The sequence below is a fragment of the Pinus tabuliformis genome, chromosome 4_1 (genome assembly GCF_031772625.1).
Source record: "Pinus tabuliformis cultivar Carrire ecotype Pingquan chromosome 4_1, CPIR1, whole genome shotgun sequence".
NCBI lineage: Eukaryota > Viridiplantae > Streptophyta > Pinopsida > Pinales > Pinaceae > Pinus > Pinus tabuliformis.
Window position 1 is genome coordinate 417,235,613 of NC_142303.1, and position 22,028 is coordinate 417,257,640.

Genomic DNA, 22,028 nt, shown 5'->3' on the forward strand with positions numbered 1-22,028 from the left:
CATGAGTCACATTGGGCTCTGTTTACTCATACTAAAGAGCATTGGAGGGAAGAATATCCAAGGATCTGTGTTGACTAAAGAAAGGGAAGATTTTCTTTATGGTGCTTGGGTTAGTGGAAGAGTTCCCTACTTGTTTGATCATTAGATGAGATCCATACAGTTCCATTAGATGACACCATTAAAATTAATAAATAAATACAAATACGTTTCATATAGAGTCGAAATTTAGAGATCTTCATGTTAGAGTTTATTTTCCCAAATGCTCTTTGAAGGCTTGAGAGCCAAATACTACTTCTATAGACAATTGAATCCTAGAAAGTTGTTGGGAAAGTTAGGAATCATTCAAACATTGTGTAGTTGTTGCTCTTTGGGTGCTTTAGAGCCAATTAGTACTCATGTAGGCAATTGAATCTTAGAAAGCACATATTAGATTGGGCTCTATTTATTCACACTAAAGAGCATTGGAGGGAAGAATATCCCCAAGTATCTTCTGACTAAATAATGGGACATCATGGTGTGTGGGGGTAGTAGAAAAGTGTTCCATACTTGTTCTCATCATTGGATGAGATTCGTAGAGTGCTCCATAAATCAGAAAATTAGCTAATCACAAGACTAAATGGCTTGGGTGGAGGAGGTTAGAACTCTACATCTTGTTTGCTTGACCCTTGCGGCCTCATAGATCAGATTATAGCGTTATCTTCTCTGGATACCTATAGTTGGGTACAAAATCGATCTTACACAACGAACTTAATATATGAATATTATGAATATTATGAATATATATGTATTGTATGTGTTTTAAGAAATTAGTCATAGTTTAGTTGTTCTATGTTTTGGAGGTTTTTTGACCATATATTCTATTTAGAATTTGTTGGAATCACATGTTTGATCTGTGAACTCTGTATAATTCAAGTGTCTTGAGGACCTTTCAGGATGTTGAACCCCTATAGACATTCAAAAATGGATTTTAAACAACAAAAAACATAATTTGATAAAAAAATATTTCTCCGGATTTTAGCCATGTTTTGTTGGATTCTAACCAAAATCTCCCAGACATAGAATGGTTAGACAACCTCATGAAGTTATATTTAAATTTAGTCTAGTCTATTTGGTTTTTAGTGAATTTTTGTTAAACCATGATTTTTCATTTTTTGTATTTCAATTATTAAACCTATGTATACAATTAAAAAAAATAGTTATATATGAAAATATGAACCTTAAATATCCAAATTTAGAAATCCTATTCATAACTACTTGTTCAAAAATTAAAATTCTATTAACTAAGAAACAAGAAAAATTAAAATATTAAATTGAGATACTAGATTTTTTTTGCAAAGTAATTTCTATTAACTAAGAAACAAGAAGTTACATTAGTCTTTTACAAGAGTCATTCTGATATCTTGCAAGGGAGGTCAGACCACAAACAAAAATGAAACTTTCTGAGTGATAATAGAGACAACTATAAATTAAAAGGACTGACACCAAACAAACCTATGTTAGGACATTGGCCTAACTAGCCATATATATAGTGAGTTACAAAAAGACAACAAAAACTTGTTCAATTAAATTACCATCAGGGGAGAAATTCTAAGTCTAATCATACTATTGTAATAAGGACCACTAGGGTTTTGGTAGTCACTAGAGAGATTATGAGGTGTTGCTCGATCCTTTTCATCCTATGATCTATCTTCTCCACTTTGTAGTCATAATCCTCCATGTGGCCATGCATATGATACAGGATCTGCAAAAGATCTCTTTTAGACTCTTGATTATCCATCAGTGTGCATATCAAGATAATGCGGGTTATATTTCACATGTGTGTTACTCGTAGCCAAAATCCAATCCAATTTGTCCACTCTATCACCACCTTAGTCTGAAAGGGAATTTCTTTGATAGGAAGCTTCTCCTTCACACTTGATCAACTCTTCTTGTACCCTCACAAGGATTTGTGCCATGTACCTTGCTGCAAATATTTCCACTCTATTTTGAAGCCTACTGCTTCCTCTCCGACCTCTCTCTTCGTAATATCTAGACCCTCTCCTTTCCTTGCCTCCCTTTGCATGATGAAAAAAATATCAACAACTAGAGCTAAACAATGTAGTATTGATGAAAACGAATTCTGGGGTCTCTTCGTTTTCAACATTTTCCTACAGGTTCGATCTTGGGCCTGTGGGTTATGGGCCCACGAAGCCATTCTGAGACTTCTGACAGTCTTCTCAACATCACTGCGCAGCACTTCCTACTGATCCAACCACAAGAAAACTCATCTCTTGCCAAGCAGCTGCTTCCCAACTCTTCATCTGATTCATCTTCTTCATCCACACACAACTTTATTCTGCTTGTTCGGCTCATTCTCGGTCCACACATGTGCGTGCATCAACCTTTTCAACTCTGTTGGCTTAACAGAAAAACGTTGCCGAGCTCTTGCCTTGTAATGGAGGAGAAAACTGGTACAGCAAACCAGCAACTTCTCATGCATTCTTTTAAAAGAAAATCAGTCAGTGTGAGGCAGAAACCAGAGCTTTGATAACCATCCCACGATTTGGGCCTACACATCCACTCAACAGTGTTTTACAGCCTAATTTAACGGGTATAAAACGTATCAGTGCCAGACGTAGCTAAAGATAACAGAATGCCAAGACAGAGGAAAAAAGTTATGAAGAAAAAATGAACCAGTTAGCGGCTTCGGCTTTCCTCTTCGGCCAGAAGCCGTCAGATTGGCGGTGAAGTTAAAACCTGCTTCGAGCGAGTGGATATTCAGATCACTTGCACTCTGAACCGTACCAAAGCTTTAATGCGACTTGGCGGCGGCTCATGCCCTCTTCCTCCGTGACTAAAAGTAGTTTAACTCTTAATCTGATTCCCCGTTCGCCTTCCAAATCGTCCAGGCAAACGTATTGGTCTGTATTCAAGAGAGCTTGGCTCTTAACAGCAGTCCTGCGAGAGATCCATGACTCACATCCATATAAGAACAGCGAAATTTCAACCAATAGCGACTGCGGTTAAACCAAACCTCAAATCGTGCACACTGACATGCCTATTCTGTGGCATTAATATTTTCATTTTCAACGGAAAAGAAAACCAAAAAAAAAAACACACAAAGACACAATTTCATAGAGAGGAATTTTCATTATTTTACAAACTCATTTTACAGTTTTAAGGCATCTCAGCCTTAATCAAGTTTTCCCCAGCAACTACATTTTTCCCTCTCTCACACGCACAGGGTTTTCTCCTTGTCTCCCCTTTTTTATTCTCTCATGTTCTTGTTATACATACATTCAGATACATTCAGTTTTAACTGATTTTTAACTAAAATTAGTTTATTAACCGAATCTTGTTCAAGATTGGCCTGGCTGTCCATGTGGTTGTCCATGTGTCCTCTCTCTTTAATTTACTTTCATTGAGGTGTCCGGATGCTCCTGCATCAAGTATGTTCTGAACTAAAGTATTGTCTCTCCCCCTATTTCAATGTTCTTTGTACTAGCCTAGTCCTACCCAACAATTAGTTATGCCTGTAGCTAGTAGAGGCCCTTTCCCTAAGAACTCCACTCCATCTTGCTTCAGTCGCACACTCCAAAGTCCACCAAATTTCTCCTAATTATACTCAACCTCTTGTTGCCATAGGATTCCTCTATACTTCATCCCCGAATAGTATTGTAGAGATACCACCCACAAACATAAATAACAATCAACCTCCACACCCAAAACAATAAATACAAATTTAAAAAATAAAGTTAAACCATAGTTGAATGAGTTCTCGTGAGAAGGTTATCTCCACAAGTAGTAAAAATGCAATGCACCCTTTAGATAGTGAAATATTCATAATGAAATAAGATTCAATGTGACAAATCCCATGTCATAGGTGGTTTACCCAATTTTAAGTTCAAATCTTATGATTGGTTTATTCCATAAACCTTTTACTTGTTCTTCAAGACATTGGGTTTGACTATAACTTAATTAAGACATTAATTAAATTCATCATCAAAATTTAAAAATATATTATGCTTTTCACAAAAGGGTGTCTATGATATATAAAAGGTTATGCTAGTTATACTATATTCTATATATAATTTCTATACCTGCAAAACGCAATGTAATAATGTTTTTGGTTTTTGGTAAAACAACTTTGACTTCCATTAAAAACAAAAACTCTTGTAATTTTTTCATAATGTTTTTCAAAGATTCATATTAAAATAAATTTCTAAAAAATAAAATATATTTTTTAACTTTTTTAAAAATCAAATTTAGTTTTTTTATTGATTGTTGAGAATTTTTATGTGGTTTTAAAGTCATTTATTAGGAAAAAAAAAATTAAGTCATAAAGAATTGTGTGGCTTTCTTACCTACCCACCCAGGCATTTTGTTGGCGACATTGCCTCCGCCATTCCCTTGGCCATGTGAAATTAAATACATGGGCATATGTAAATGATGATGTGAATATGTTAGTATGAGGCAACACCAACATAGTGAATTGGATATACAAATAGATGATGTAAGCTCGACACACTCTAATACTCAAATAACTATGTCTAGGTGGATCTTTGTTCCATAAAGAAGGCAATTTCATACACCATTTTGGTATCTAGGTTGGTTGTGACCTTAAATAATAATATTATTATACTTTTATGATTTTTTTGGTAAGCTTGACATGGTAACTCAAGCTATGATATAATGGTCCAACATGGTAATCAAAAGCATAAGAGGGGCTAGGATTCCACCAACGAGGAAGATGGATTGGGCCCATGGGAAGATAAATCCTCTAATCCAAATGCTAGCATTAAGTCTCATATTTTCCCACAAAGTTCCTTAAATTAGAGCCCATCTCTATTAATTTATAAACTAATCAATGAATGCATGTATGAGTTTGGTGGGGAAGTATTCTCATATAGTTATATACGCGATCATCATATGGAAGCATAAGAGTCTTACACTCCTTCTATTAAAATTATTATTCTGATCCATAATGTCATTCAATCCATTAACTCTAGTTTTTATTCTACTTTTCTCATGTTCATGTGCTAGATTTCTTGTGTATTATTTTCCATTGCTAGCCATGAATCAACTTGAAAATGACAAAATTAGCACTATGATGAAAAAATTATAGACCTTAAGATGAAAGATAGATGACCATAAATGAGCATAGAGGTTGGGAAAGTTAGGAATCATTCACACATTTTCTATGTGTTTCTCTTTGCGTACTTGAGAACCGAGTATTACTCTTGCAGACAATTGAATCCTAGAAATTACATATCATATTGGGCTCTATTTACTCATAATAAAGAGCACTCGAGGGAATAATATCCCAAATATTTTATATATGGTGTGTGGGCTTGTGGAAGAGAGTTCCATACTTGTTTGGTCATTGGATGACATCCATATAGTGCTCCATAATGATAAAAGTAGCCAATCACAAGAGTAAATGGATTTGGTGGAGTAAGCTAGAACTCTACAACTTGTTTGCCTCACCCTTGTAGCCTGATAATTCAATATTTTCTTCATTGGATGCAAATGGTTGTCTGGAAATCGATCTTACACAACAAACTTCCTTGACCTTGTTCTCTTAAAAAATAATGATTATATCATTGTTTATAAATATACAATTAATATTATTTTATATTATGATTATTTATATATGCATGTATATGTTTTATGAAATTAGTCGTAGTCTATTTGTTCTATGCTTTGAAGGTTTTTCGACCATATATTATCGTTAAATTTGCAAACTATGCATAATTCGATTTCGCGAGGGGGGATTTCAAGATGTTGAATCCATTTATACATTCAAAAATAAATTTTAAACAACATAAAAAGAATAATTTCCCAAAAAATGTTTGGCCAAATTGTAGCCATGTTTTTCCATTCCAACCAAAAACTCCAAAACATAAAATAGTTAGACAACCTCATGAAATAATATTTAAACTTAATCAAGTGTATTCATGTTAAACCATGATTGTTTAATTTGTTTATGAGCATGAATACTTCTAGAAAATTTTGTGTTGTCATTGATATGTATGACGTTTCAGGTGAACACTTCACCCATCTTCAGGGACATGAAATTTTGTGTGTTCTCATCAGAAAAGCTTAATGTCCCTAAAAATGGGTTAAATGTTCACCCAAAACACCAGACATATAAATGACAACACACAATTTTCAAGAAATATTCATCCTCCTCAGATTATTGACTCTTCAAATATTCATACTATAAAATTTTATTTCAATTGTTACACTTATGCATACATTCCTTTAATAAAAATATATACTTTAAATACCGAAATTTGAAAAGAATTACACGTTCAAAAACTAAAATTAAAATATTAAATACGAATACTACATAATTTACAAACCACCAATCAAACAATTAAATAAATACAATTGTAGCATGTCCCTTATACAGTGGAATATGCATAAGCAAATGAAATGTATATTTAGAAATCCTCACGTTAGAGTTGATTTACGCAAATGCTCTTTGGGTGCTTGAGGGGCAATTGTTGCTCTTACAGAGAATTAAATCCTAAATCCTAAAAAAAGCACATATCATATTAGGCTCTATTTACTCATTACTAAAGAGCATTGGAGGCAAGAATATCCCCAAGATATTTTGGGTAAAGAAGGGGAAGATTTTATTTATGTTGCGTTGGGTAGTAAAAGAGCATTTTATAATTGTTTGATCATTGGAAGAGATCCGTAGAATGTTCCATAATGAGAAAATTATGGAATCACAATAATAAATGGTTTGGGTATGTCATCTAATCACAATAATAAATGATTTGGGTAGAGTAGGCTAGAACTCTATAACTTATTTTCGTTACCTTTGTGGCCTCATAGCTGATATTTGAGTGATATTTTCATTAGATGTTATAGTTCGGTGGAAAATTGATCTTACACAACAAAATTCCAAAACATTATTCTCTTAAAAAATAAGGTTTATATCATTGTTTAGAAATGTACAATCAATATTAGTTTATATTATGAATGTATATGTATTTTATACATTTGATGAAAATAATGGTAGTCTAGTTGTTCTATGCTTTGGAGGTTTTCTCATCATATATTATGGTTATAATTTGTTGGAATTAGAAGTTTGATTTGTGAACTCTGCATATTCAAGTGCCCCAAGGGTTTTTCAGGATGTTGAATCCATTTATTCATTCAAAAGAGGATTTTAAAGAATAGAAAACATAAATTGACCAAAAATTATTTGGCTACATTCTAGCCATATTTTGTTGGATTCCAACCAAAAAATCCAAAGCATAGAATAGTTAGACAAACTCATGAAATTATATTTAAATTTAATCAACTGTATTTGGTTTTTCGTGAGTTTAGGTTAAACCATGATTGTTTATTTTTTATATTTCAATTATTACATTTATGTATACATTTTTTTCTATTTTTTTTTTCTATATGAAAATATAAACTTTAAATTTGAAAATCTAGAAATCCTATTCATAATTCCTTGTTCAAAAATAAAATATTAAATATTAAATTGGGATACTACATAATTTATTTATTTTTTGGTCAGGTAAATTCTATTGACTAATAAATACGAAATTACATCTATGAATTACAATACTCAGTCTGAGTGCTCACGAGGGAGGTTGAACCACAAACAAAATTGCACCCTTCTAAGTGACAGTAAAGATAGCTAGAAATTAAAAAAAAATAACACCAAACAATCCTATGCTAGGTAATTGGCCTCATTGGCCATATATGTAGTCTGTTACAAAAAAGACAAGAAGAAACTTGTTCCATAAAACCATTAGAGGAGTGGTTCCAAGTCTAATCAGCTATTAAAATAGGATCCATTGGGTGCACTATGATTCTCGAAACCACCGGAGGGATTCCAACATATTGCTCCATCCTTGTTAGCCTTCAATTTATCTTCTCCAGTCTACAACAACAATGCTTCATGTGGCAATTCATATGATCCAGGGTTTTCCAAATATCTCTTCTATACTCCTGATTATCTATTAGTGTGTGCTTAAGGAGGAATGTTATTTGTTGATAAAGATATACAACTTGTATATATTGGTTGGCTCTACCACATCTTCTTCCTGTATCCGAACCCATTTTGTCCACTCTGCCACCACCTCAGTCTGAAAGGGATTTTCTTTGAGAGGAAGCCTCCCCTTCAAACCTGATCAACTCTTCCTGCACCTACATAAGAATCTATACTCGGTACCTTGCTGAAAAGCTTGCCACTCTATTTTGAAGCATTGAGCTTCCTCTCCAAGCTTTCTTCTCATAATATGCAAACCCTTTCCTTTCCATGCCTCTCTCCCTCAACATGGTGATTCAGGTGGATATTAGTGGCCACCCACCCATTCCACCTAGACCCTCAGTCAGTTTCATCTGTTTCCTTGTTTATTTCAGCATTTACTATTTTAGCAGTTTTTCAGGTCCTGAACTTTTGGAGCAACTTTGACCCCTTAAAATACGTGCTTTTGAGGTCAGTTGCAGGCCCATAGCCATAGGCAGGGGCCTACGGCAAAACCTGTAGTATTCGTAGAGACCTTTCCAACAAGGTATGGCTATGGGCCTGCGGCAAAACCTGTAGTATTCGTAGAGACCTTTCCAACAAGGTATTGTACGCGGTAAATGGAGATAATACGACCAAGTGATGACCTCGGGAGGTTGGCTGCCCAACTAACCCCAACGGGACCCACAAAATCTTGGTGTTAGATCTCCTGGGGTTAGGGTTTTTGTTGTTTAGGGTTTCCTGATGATTTTCAATAATAAATAGGCCCTTGAGCCTCTTTGAAAGACAGTTCAGTTGGCATGTAGCCGCCACATCTCTTTTAAGAGATAATCTACCATCACTGAGCTATGTTATTTCCATTATGTTTGTAAGCATAGTTTAGTATTTTTCTATTAATGAAATGAAGTGTTTTTTTACTACATCTCTGTATTTATGATTATATCTATAATTTGTTGCGTTCCTGTTTAAGTTCAGATTAGTGGTATCAGAAAAGTCCGCTCTTTCTCTAGTTTTCTTTGCATGTCCCAAACGAGGTCAGGGTATAAGGAGTTAGGGCTTGATCTGGTTGAACCATTGCAATATCAACCTCGTAAACCCCGGCGACCTCCCATGGCAAAAGAAAAGAAAGATGAGGGGGTAGGAGATCCTTTCAAAATGTTGCTCAAGGAAGCCTTCGAATGACAAAGGAACGCGATGATGGATAACTTTTCCCAGATCCTTCGATGACTAACCATAGGTGAGACATTTTCATCCAACAACCACTCTAGAAGCACCACTCCTTTTAAGGTACAAGTTAACTTCAATATTCCCATATTTGAGGGCCTAATAGATCCAAATGTCGTAGATAAATGGTTAAATTTGTTGGAAGGATATTTTTTAGTTCTTGACTTTTCCAATCAGGAAAATATTACTTTTTCACTTCTCAAAGCCACCCCACATGTCAAGGATTAGTGGGAAACCTACTGTGAAAAAAAGGACGTGAGTGAACCCTCGTTGTTTTCAGTCGCGCTCACTTGGGATTCTTTCCAAGATGCCATCAAGGGACAATATTACCCTGTCGGGAGCTATGAAGATAAATACATAAAGTGGAGCACACTATGATAGGGAAGGGACCAAGATGTGTCGAAGTTCACAAATATTTTCCATACCCTTCGCACAAACATGGATATGAAAGACACAGAGCGACATTTGGTACTCAAGTACCATGACTGTCTACACAAGTACATCCAGGATGAGATGGAGTTCTTAGACATTTCCTCGCTCGACATGGTGTACTGATATGCTATCAAGATTGAGCAGAAGTTTAAATAGAAGACAATTGAATCCTAGAAAGCAGTTGGGAAAGGTAAAAACGATCTTACAAATACAATGAAAGTCCACTTTATTGTCTGGGAAAGGTAAAAACGATCTTCTTAATGGTGGGGTGGATTGTTCTTCCATTTAACATCTAGGCACACAAAACAAAATCTACACTTTATTGGGTTGCAAAGGTAAAGAACGATCTTCTCAATGGTGGGGTGGATTGTTATTCCATCCAATATCTCTGCACACAAAACAAAATCTACACTTTATTCGGTTGGAACGGTAAAGAAGGATCTTCTCACTAGTGGGGTGGATTGTTCTTCCATCCAACATTAAGACACACAAAACAAAATCTACACTTTATTTGGTTGGAACAGCAAAGAACTATCTTTCTTACTAGTAAGGCATATTGTTCTTCCATCCAACATTTGGACACACAAAACAACCGACAACTTACCTTGGAAATCCACACTTTATTTCACTGCAATTGTGAAAAACTATTATCCTATTGGTATGATACAGCTGGCCCCAACCTAAAATCTAAACCTAATTAGGAAAAAAAATAGCACTCCTCCGGACTGGGAAGGATTTTTATATCTTCAGTGTATGGGTTTGGTCACGATAACAGAGTGGTTGAGAATTTGCACACTGAATTGACCTCTTTTCTCCGTTACATCCACCCTGGATTGCCCCGGAGGAGGCAGAAGTTCAAAGTTCTGAACCAGCCTTCCAAGCGCCAGAGTCACGATTGGCAGAGCCAAGATAATTCCAGGGCAGCAACTCCTTCCAACGCCAAATGGCAGAAATCTGAAATCGTTCATGCTTGCTTCGATCTTCTCCTGATCTCCCAGAAACCTCTCGGGTATAAACTCGTCGGGTTTGTCCCACCACTCGGGATTGTTGGCCAGAAACCAGGCATTCACCAGGATTTTGCTCTCGGTCGGAATGTCGTACCCGCAGAGCTTGACGTGCTGAAGGTTCATGTGAGGCACAAGCAGGGGAATTTGGTAGTGTCCGGCTCACCCATGGTTTCTTTGACCACGGCTTGGAGCTAGGGCAATTTGGTAGTGTCCGGCTCCGTCAAGGGGACACCCCGCCCGATTACAGCGTCGAACTTGGCGCGGATCTTCTGCTGAATGTCGGGGCTGTTTACGATATGTGTTGAAATCGTAATTTCAACGCAGCTGCCAGAAACCGGTCAACAAACTCGCCGGAGAGCTCTCGGGTCACATTCCGGCAAAAGGGATTTTCCGATGATCGAACCCGAGAAATTTTAGAGCTGACGCGTGGTTCACCCCTGACGTAAGCCAACGTCATTTTCTCGGGTGTTAATGTTCAGCATATGTTGGCTTTCCGATATTGCTATCCGCCGTTCGATCTGCTCCACCTTCTTCAACCGTTGATTGTCCGAAGCTGCTCCAAACCTGCATACGGCAAACATTAAAGCTCATGCGTGGAGTAAAATTCAAGATTTGTTGTTGACCGCCGAGAAGGGAATTAAATGTCTTTAATGATGTTCGTAGTTTTTTGGTGGAGGGCTTTAATTTTGGTTATGGGCATATGTCCCATATGGTATACGTTTTATGTTTTTTTTACGGCACGTAAAGTTTTTTTTATGTGTGTTAGTTGTATGTTTTTAATAGGCATGTTTTGTATTAAAGTTTCATATGTATATGAGCCACGTAAAAAAAATGTGCTCTATGTTTTTAAGAGTTGACCTTTTATCATACATAGCACATGGGAGGAAAATACAATGTGTGTTCGCAGCAGCGAATGAGAACCAGAAATGTTTGCACAGCAGTGCGAAGAAACTATAAGGAACAGGTTGTAATGTTTTTGTGTGGTATTGTAAAAACAGAGGAGTAAGAAAAACCATGTGTGGTTTTGCACAGCGGTGCATAAAGGAAATGGTGGAGCGATTTTTGTAAGCCTGTTACAGCAGTAAACTTTTATTACAGCAGTAAGTTGTCTTTCACAGCAGTGAATATAAAAGGGATTTTACAGTGGTAAATCTTTGCATCAGGTATTCATTCTTTGCATTAGGTTTTAATGAGTAGAATGTTTTATGGTGGTGAAATACTCTGTCTCTAACTGAAATTTTTTTAGTCTGCACAAAAAGCATTGCCTCTGTGTGTTTGAATATTTGGTTTTTGGTATTTTCTCCCATTGAAAAATACCCAACAATATGGAAACAGTCAAAACCAATCCGCAACATCAATGTTCTCACTTGAATAATATGTATGTATTCAATTTAAATACATAACATGTTGTATGTATTCACCTGCAACATTAATGTTCTCGACGATGTAGAGGACATTGTCTTCGTTGATTTCGCCCTTCTCCTCAGCTTCCAAGATGTGATCTATGCCGCACTTCTCGCCTGTCACTTTGGAGCTTCTGGAACTCGCGGCCAATTTCCTGCAATCATGCTCAAGATTTTTTTCATCAAACAGTATCCCTCCGCCTATTCATCGCATCTGATATCCATGTCCATTAAGCATTATAATAAAATTAATTAATTTTTCCTTTCACATAAAACATCAATTTACACCATGTTTTGAGTAAGCTATATCCTTACTTCCGCTCATCGATGAAATAATCCTTGAATAGCGACAGCCTCTTTTCTTTGACCTCCTTGCACATCTTTAGGTACGGGAATGAAGTCACCATAGTTAAAGTCGGTCCTTGCGCCATTAAGGGCCTTGAGGCGAAGGAAGAGCCGGTCGTCCTCGCTCTCGAAGCGCCTGTCAAACATCATCCTGTACAAAGAGCGGGTCGTCCTCGCTCACAAGTTGAAGGCGCCTCCGGATCAGGATCCCCTCGGGTCGTTTCTTGATATCGTCCACCGCCCGGCCGAGCTCGTCCTCCCTCGCGAATGTGTACTGCTGGACGACCTTGTTGGTAAAGAAGGGCACCGTCATGATCCGCCGCATCTTCCGCCAGTGATCGCCGTACACTGAGAACGCCATGTCCTGCCCCTTCCCCGTGAATATATCCATCACCACGTTCCGAGTCCGCGACCCGAACTCCACGCCCTGCGTGTGCAGCACCTCCTTCGCCACCTCCGGCGACGACACCACAACCAGATTCCTCTGCCCCATCTTCAGCAGAAAGATCTCCCGATACTTCTTCGCCAGGTCCCCCAGGTTCTTGTGATTGAGATCGTCCCGAAGATGGGCACCGCCAGCGGGCCGGGGGGCAGCTTGAACTTCTTGGATTTGAGCTTCGATATGAAAATGGCCCCAACAATTACAGCGAAAATGGACAGAAGCCCCTTCTCTACATTTGCCACACTCGTCGTCTCCATCATTATCATTATGCAATGCTTTTGGAAGAGAATTCAGTGCTTCTGCAATTCGTGCAATTCAAGAAATACTCATACTAAAGAGCATTGGAGGGAAGAATATCCAAGGATCTGTGTTGACGAAAGAAAAGGGAAGATTTTCTTTATGGTGTGTGGGCTAGTGGAAGAATTCCGTACTCGTTTGATCATTAGATAAGATCCATACAGTTCCATTAGATAACACCATTAAAATGAATAAATAAATACAAATGCGTCTTTTATAGAGTGGAATGTGAATAAAAAAAAATGAATTTTAGAGATCCTCATGTTAAAGTTTATTTTCCCAAATGCTTTTTGGGGGCTTGAAAGCTAAGTACTACTTTTATTTTCCCAAATGCTTTTTGGGGGCTTGAAAGCTAAATACTGCTTTTGTAGGCAATTGAATCTTAGAAAGTTGTTCAGAAAGTTAGGAATCATTCAAACATTATGTAGTTGTTTCTATTTGGGTGCTTTAGAGCCAAGTATTATTTATGTATGCAATTGAATCTTAGAAAGCACATATTAGAGTGGGCTCTATTTACTCATACTAGAGAACAATGGAGGGAAGAATATCCCCAAGTATCTTCTAAGTAAAGAATGGGAATTCATGGTGTGCATGGTAGTAGAAAAGTGTTCCATACTTGTTTTTATCATTGGATGAAATCCGTAGAGTGCTCCATAAATAAGAAAATTAGCTAATCACAAGAGTAAATGGCTTGGGTGGAGGAGGTTAGAATTCTACATCTTGTTTGCTTCACCCTTGCTGCCTCACATATCAGATTAGAGGGTTATCTTTTCTGGATGATGATAGTTGGGTGGAAAATCGATCTTACACTAACTTTGTGATCCTTCTTCTTCTAAGGATTATCATCGCTTACAAATATACAATTAATATTATTTTGTATTATGAACATATATGTATTTTATATGTTTTATGAAATTAGTCATAGTTTAGTTGTTCTATGTTTTGGAGGGTTTTTTACTATGTATTCTATTTAGAATTTATTGGAATCACAAGTTTTATCTCTTTATAATTCAAGTGTCTTGAGGGTCTTTCAGGATGTTGAACCCATATAAACATTCAAAAATGGATTTTAAACAAAAAAAACATAACTTGATAAAAAAATATTTCTCCACATTCTAGCCATGAGTTTTGTTGGATTCCAACCATAATATCCAAAACATAGAATGATAGCTAGACAACCTCGTGAAATTACATTTAAATTTAGTCTAGTCTATTTGGTTTTTAGTGAACTTTTGTTAAACCATGATTTTTCATTTTTAGTATTTCAATTATTACACACACACACACACATATATATATATATATGAAAATATCAACTTTAAATATCAAAATTTAGAAATCCTATTCATAACTACTTGTTCAAAATTTAAAATTCTATTAACTAAGAAAGGGGCAAAATTAAAATATTAAATTGAGATACTACTTTTTTTTTTGCAAAGTAATTTCTATTAACTAAGAAACAAGAAGTTACATTAGTCTATTACAAGAGTCATTCTGATCTCTCACAAGGGAGGCTGGACCGAAAAAAAAAAAAGGTAACTTTCTAGGTGACAATAGAGACAACTAGAAATTAAAAGGACTGACACCAAACAAACCTATGTTAGGACATTGGCCTAACTAGCCATATATATAGTGAGTTACAAAAAGACAACAAAAACTTGTTCAATCAAAACCATCATGGGAGTAGTTCCAAGTCTAATCCTACTATTGTAATAAGGCCCAGTAGGGTTTTGGTAGTCACTAGAGGGATTATGAGGTGTTGCTTGATCTATGATCTATCTTCTCCAATTTGTATCATAATCTTCCATGTGGTCATGCATACGATTGAGGGTCTGCAAAAGATCTCTTCTAGATTCTTGATTATCCCTTACTGTGCATTTCAAGATAAATTTTGTTTTCCAATAGAGATCTACAACCTGCAAATGTTGGTTATCTTTAACATGTGTGTTACCCGTAGCCAAAATCCAATCGAATTTGTCCAATCTATCACCACCTTAGTCTAAAATGGAATTTATTTGAGAGGAAGATTGTCCTTCACACCTTCTCAACTCTTCTTGTACCTACACAAGGATTTGTGCCATGTACCTTACTGCAAATATTTCCACTCTATTTTTAAGCCTAGTTCTTCCTCTTCGATCTCTCTCTTCGTAATATGCAGACTCTCTCCTTTCCTTGAATCCCTTTGCATGATGACAACAATATCAAAAACTAGAGCTAAACAATGCAGTATGTTCTGAACTAGAGTATTGTCTCTCCCCCTATTCTAATGCTCTTTGTACTAGCCTAGTCCTACCCAACAATTAGTTCTGCCTCTAGCTAGGAGAGGCCCTTTCCCTAAGAACCCCACTCCATCTTGCTTTAGTTGCACGCTCCAAACTCCACCCAATTTTACCTAATTATACTCAACCTCTTGTTGTCATAGGATTCCTCTATACTTCGTCCCAGAATAGTATTGTAGAGATACCACCCACAAACATAAATACCAATCAACCTCCACACCCAAAACAATAAATACAAATTTCAACAATAGTTGAATGAGTTCTCATGAGAAGGTTATCTCCATAAGTAGTACAAATGCAATGCACCCTTTAGATAGTGAAATATTCATAATGAAATAAGATTCAATGTGGAAAATCCCATGTCATAGGTGGTTTACCCAATTTTAAGTTCAAATCTTATGATTGGTTTATTCCATAATCCTTTTACTTGTTCTTAAAGACATTGGGTTTGACTATAACTTGATTAAGACATTAATTAAATTCATCATCAAAATTTAAAAATATATTATGCTTTTCACGCAAGGGTTTCTATGATATATAAAAGGTTATGCTAGTTATACTATATTCTATATTTAATTCTTATACCCATGGAAAGCAATGTTATGTTGTTTTTGGGTTTTGTTAAAACAATTTTGACTTCCATTAAAACCAAAAACTCTTGTAAAGTTTTCATAATTTTTTTCAAAGATTCATATTCAAATAAATTTCTAAAAATTAAAATTTATTTTCTAACTGTTTTAAAAATCAAATTTTGTTTTTTATTGGTTGTTGAGAATTTTTATGTGGTTTTAAAGTTATTTGTCAGAAAAAAGAAAACAAAAAGAAGAAGAAGAAGAAGAAGTAAATAAATAAATAAAAATAAATAAATAAATAAAATAAAATAAATAAAGTCGTAAGGAATTGCATGGCTTTCTTACCTACCGACCTAGGCATTTCGTTGGCCACGTTGCCTCCACCATTCCCTTGGCCATGTAGATTGAATAAATGACCATATGTAAATGTTGATGTGAATATGTTAGTATGAGGCAACACCGAAATAGTGAATTGGATATACAAATAGATGATGTAAACTTGGTACACTCTAATACTCAAATAACTATGTCTGGTGGATATTTGTTCCATAAAAAAGGGAGTTTCATACGCCATTTTGGTGTCTAGGTTGGTTGTGACCTTAAAATCATATTATTATTATACTTATATGAATCTTTTGGTAAGCTCGACATGGTAACTCAAGCTATGATATAATGGTCCAACATGGTAATCAAAATCATAAGAGGAGCTAGGATTCCACCAAAAGGAAAGAGGGATTGGGCTCATGGGAAAATAAATCCTCTAATCCAATTGCTAGCATTAAGTCTCATATTTTCCCACAAAGTTCCTTAAATTAAAGCCCATCTCTATTATTCAAAAACTAAAACTAAAATTAAAATATTAAATACGAATACTACATAATTTACAAACCACCAATCAAACGAATAAATAAATACAAACCACCAATCAAACGAATAAATAAATACAATTGTAGCGTGTCCCTTATAGAGTTGAATATGCATAAGCAAATAAAATTTAAATTTAGAAATCCTCACGTTAGATTTGATTTACCCAAATGCTCTTTGGGTGCTTGAGGGGGCAATTATTACTCTTATAGACAATTAAATCCTAGACAACACATATCATATTAGGCTCTATTTATTCATACTAAAGAGCATTGGAGGCAAGAATATCCCCAAAGATATTTTGGGTAAAGAAGGGGAAGATTTTATTTTATGTTGCGTTGGGTAATAAAAGAGTGTTGCATATTTGTTTGATCATTGGATGAGATCCTTAGAGTGTTTCCTAATGCGAAAATTATCTAATCATAATAATAAATGGTTTGGGTGGAGTAGGCTAGAATTTTATAATTTGTTTTTTCATTTTTGTGGTTTCATAACTCATATTTGAGTGATATCTTCACTAGATGTTATAGTTGGGTGAAAAAAATATTTTACTGGAATATTCTTTTTTTAAATAAAGATTATATCATTATTTAGAAATGTACAATCAATATTATTTTATATTATGAATGTATATGTATTTTATAAGTTTTATGAAACTAATGATAGTCTAGTTGTTCTATGCTTTGGAGGTTTACTCACCATATATTATGGTTATAATTTGTTGGAATCACAAGTTTGATTTGTGAACTATGTGTATTCAAGTGCCCCAAGGGTTTTTCACTATGTTGAATCCATTTACACATTCAAAAGTGGATTTTAAAGAATAAAAAGAATAATTTGACCAAAAATTATTTGGCCACATTCTAGCCATATTTTGTTGGATTCCAACCAAAAAATCCAAAGCATAGAATAGTTAGACAAACTCATGAAATTATATTTAAATTTAATCAACTATATTTGGTTTTTCGTGAGTTTATGTTAAACCATGATTGTTTATTTGTTATATTTAAATTATTACATTTATGTATACATTTATTTTTTTATTTTTTTTTCTATATGAAAATACAAACTTTAAATTTCAAAAGCTAGAAATCTTATTCATAATTCCTTGTTCAAAAAAAAAAATTAAATATTAAATTGAGATACTACATAATTTATTTATTTTTTGGTTAGGGAAATTCTATTGACTAATAAATAGGAAATTCACATTAGTCAATTACAATACTCATTCTGAGCGCTCACGAGGGAGGTTGGACCACAAACAAAATTATACCCTTCTAAGTGACAATAAAGATAGCTAGAAATTAAAAAAAAAACTAACACCAAACAATCCTATGCTAGGTAATTGGCCTAATTGGCCATATATGTAGTCTGTTACAAAAAAGACAAGAAAAAACTTGTTCCATAAAAACCATTAGAGGAGTGGTTCCAAGTCCAATCGCGCTATTAAAATAGGATCCATTGGGTTCACTGCGATTCTCGAAACCACTAGAGGGATTTCAATATATTTCTCTGTCCTTGTTAGCCTTCAATCTATCTTCTCCAATCTACAACCACAATGCTTCATGTGGCCATTCATATGATCCAGGGTTTGGCAAATATCTCTTCTATACTCCTGATTATCTATTACCATGCGCTTAAGGAGGAATGATGTTTTTTAATAGATATATACAACCCGTAAATATTGGTTGGCTCTACCACATATGTTCCCTGTATCCAAAATCCATTTTGTCCACTCTGCGGTCACCTCAGTTTGAAAGGGACTTTCTTTGAGAGGAAGATTCTCCTTCAAACATGATCAACTCTTCCTGCACCTGCATAAGCATCTATACCTTATACCTTGCTAAAAAGTCTACCACTCTATTTTGAAGCATGGAGCTTCCTCTCCAAGCTCTCCTCTCGTAATATGCAAACCCTCTCCTTTCCATGCCTCTCTCCCTCAACATGGTGATCTAGGGGCCTACAGCAAAACCTGTAGTAGTCGGAGAGACCTTTCCAACAAGGTATCGTACGCGGTAAACGGAGATAATATGACAAAGTGAGGACCCTGGGAGGTTGGCTGCCCAACTAACCCCAACACGGCCCACAAACTCTTGGTGTTACATCTCCTAGGGTTAGGGTTTTGGTTGTTTAGGGTTTCCTGATGTTTTTCAATAATATATAGGCCCTTAAGTCTCATTGTAACATAGTTCAGTTGGCATGTAGCTGCCACATCTCTTCTAAGAGATAATTTACCATCACTGAGCTATCTTATTTCCATTATGTTTGTAAGCATAGTTTACTCTTTTTCTAGTAATGAAATGAAGTGTTGTTCTACTGCATCTCTGTATTTATGATTATATATGTAATTTGTTGCGTTCACATTTAAGTCCAGATCAGTGGTATTAGAGAAGTCCGCTCTTTCTCTATTTTTCTTTGCATATCCCCAACGAGGTCAGGGTATAAGGAGTTAGGGATCAATCTAGTTGAACCATTGCAAGATATGCCTTGCAAACCCCGACGACTACCCATGGCAGAAGAAAAGAAAGATGAGGGGGTAGGAGATCCTTTCAAAACGTTGCTTGAGGAATCCCTCGAATGACAAAGGAACACGCTAATGGATAAAATTTCCCAAATCCTTTGACGACTACCCACAGGTGAGACATCTTCATCTAGCAGCCACTCTGGAAGTACCACACCTTTTAAGGTACAAGTTAACTTCGATATTCCCATATTTGTGGGCCTGATAGATCCAGACGCCGTAGATAAATGGTTAAATCTGTTGGAAGGATATTTTTCAGTTCATGAGTTTTCCAATCGGGAAAAGATTACTTTTTTCATTTCTCAAAGCCGCCCCGCATGTCAAGGACTGGTGGGAAACCTACTGTGAACAAAAGGATGAGAGTGAACCCTTGTTGTTTTAAGCGCGCCCACTTTGGATTCTTTCCAAGATGCCATCAAGGGACAATATTACCCTGTCGGGAGCTATGAAGATAAATACATAAAGTGGACCATGCTACAATAGGGAAGGGATGAAGATGTGTCAAGGTTCACAAATATTTTCCATACCCTTCGCACAAACATGGGTATCAAGGATATAGAGTGATATTTGGTACTCAAGTACCATGACTGTCTACACAAGTACATCCAGGACGAGATGGAGTTCCTGGACATTTTCGCGCTCGACATGGCGTACTGATATGTTGTCAAGATTGAGCAGAAGTTTAAACAGAAGAAATAGGACTTTGAATTTGCGAATCCAAAGCAAGGAAAAGGTGCCCCCAAACCAGAGAGAAAAGGATAGAGCCAAGGCGGGGCTACCCAAGATAGCCCACTGAATCCGCAAGAAAAGAACAACACCAGAAATACAAATAAGTAGACGGGAAAATGGTGTGAGTTCCATAAGAGCTCCTCTCACAACACAAGTAAGCGTCGGGCCAAACAGTCACTAGTGGCTGAGGTGATGGCCTCTGAATCAGACGCATGTTTTGACTCTAAATCAGAACCCGATAAGGGGAATAACAAAGGGAAGTAAATCATTCATGCAAAGCTCATTGCCACCATGGCCACCACCAAGATCCAGAATATTGAGCCTAAATATCCAGAGGAGGGGGAATGGCTCTTCCACTCATAGATGTGAGTGAAGGGTTCTCCACTGTAGTTCATTGTCGACAACGGGAGCCAAAAGAACCTCATTTCAGTGGAGCTTGTGAAGCAGCTAGGCCTAAATACTATAGCACATCCACAGTCGTACACCATTGAGTGGCTTCACCATGGATGAGATCTCTGTGTCAGTCTGTAGTGTCGCCTTCCCTATAACATCAAGCCCTTCATGGATAAGGTACTGTGTGATGTTGATCCTCTCGAAGTTTGTGATGTATTGTTAGGACAACTATACTTGTGGAAGTGACATGTTATATATGAGTCTAGACCTCGCTCTGCGATTATTACTTTGGCCAATAAGTTGTACAGGATATTGGAGGTAGCCTCGCCTACTGCCATCTCTTTGATCACTACAAAGAAATGCAGTAAGATCATTTCCTAGACCAGGAAAATTGTTTTCCTTATGATTCTCCCTAAGGGAAAGAAGAAGGTTGTGGCCACAACTTCTAGGCAGGGCTCCTCTGCACAACAATAACAAATGGATAAGGTCGTGGAGTAGTACAGGGATATTTTCACCTCACCTACACGACTACCTTTGTATTGTCAGGTCAAGCACTCCATCGATCTGAACCTAGGCGCGCCGCTGCCCAATGGACAGATCTATGGATCCTTTGTTATGGAGAATGATGAGATCAAGAGGTAGATTCAGGAACTATTACAGAAATGGCACATCAGGCCAAGTTCATCACCTTGTGTGAGATTGATTGTATTGGTACAGAAGAAGGATGGGACCTGGAGACTATGTATTGACTATCGGGCACAGAACAAGACCACTTTATGCAAAAGGTACCCAATCCTGTGGATTGATGGCCTTCTAGACCACCTCAAGGGGGCCAAATATTTCAACAAGATTGACTTGAAGTCAGGTTATCACTAGGTGCCTATCGAACCCTTCGATGTGTGGAAGACTACCTTCAAATCCAAGGAGGTCCTTTTCGAATGGTTGGTCATGCCGTTCGGATTGAAGAATTCCCCTGCAACCTTCATGAGGCTAATGGATGATATTTTGCGATCCTTCACCAATGCATTCGTGGTGGCGTATTTAGATGACATCTTGATCTTCATCCAAAGTTGGGAAGAGCACCTCCACCACATTCGACAGGTCCTTCGAACCCTGCGACAACATAAGTTGTGTGCTATCTTTGAGAAATGCACTTTTGGTCTGACCCAGGTTCAATATCTGGGGTACATCATTGATGAGCAATGTGTACATGTGGACCCATCCAAGATACAAGTCATTTGGGATTGGATAGCCCCAACCACTCTCACAGAGCTTCGCAACTTTTTGGGTCTTGCCAATTTCTACTGCAAGTTCATGTTGGGGTTCTCTAATATCACTTGGCCTTTAAGTCAAGTCACAAAGGGCGGAGCAAAAGATTTTTTTTTGGTCTGAAACCCAATAGCAGGAATTTTCCAATTTTAAGAATCGCCTCTACTCTACACCAATGCTCACATTACTAGACCTGCAACAACAATTTGAGATTGAGACAAATTCCTTTGACTATGTTATTCGTGCAGTTCTTACTCAATATGGGCATCTAGTGGC

At 36.6% G+C, this 22,028-nt stretch overlaps 1 pseudogene; it reads right to left on the minus strand.

Moving 5' to 3' along the window:
* Window positions 1-10,351: 10,351 nt before the first annotated feature.
* LOC149176083 (trans-cinnamate 4-monooxygenase-like) lies at window positions 10,352-13,094 on the minus strand (annotated as a pseudogene).
* Window positions 13,095-22,028: the final 8,934 nt, after the last annotated feature.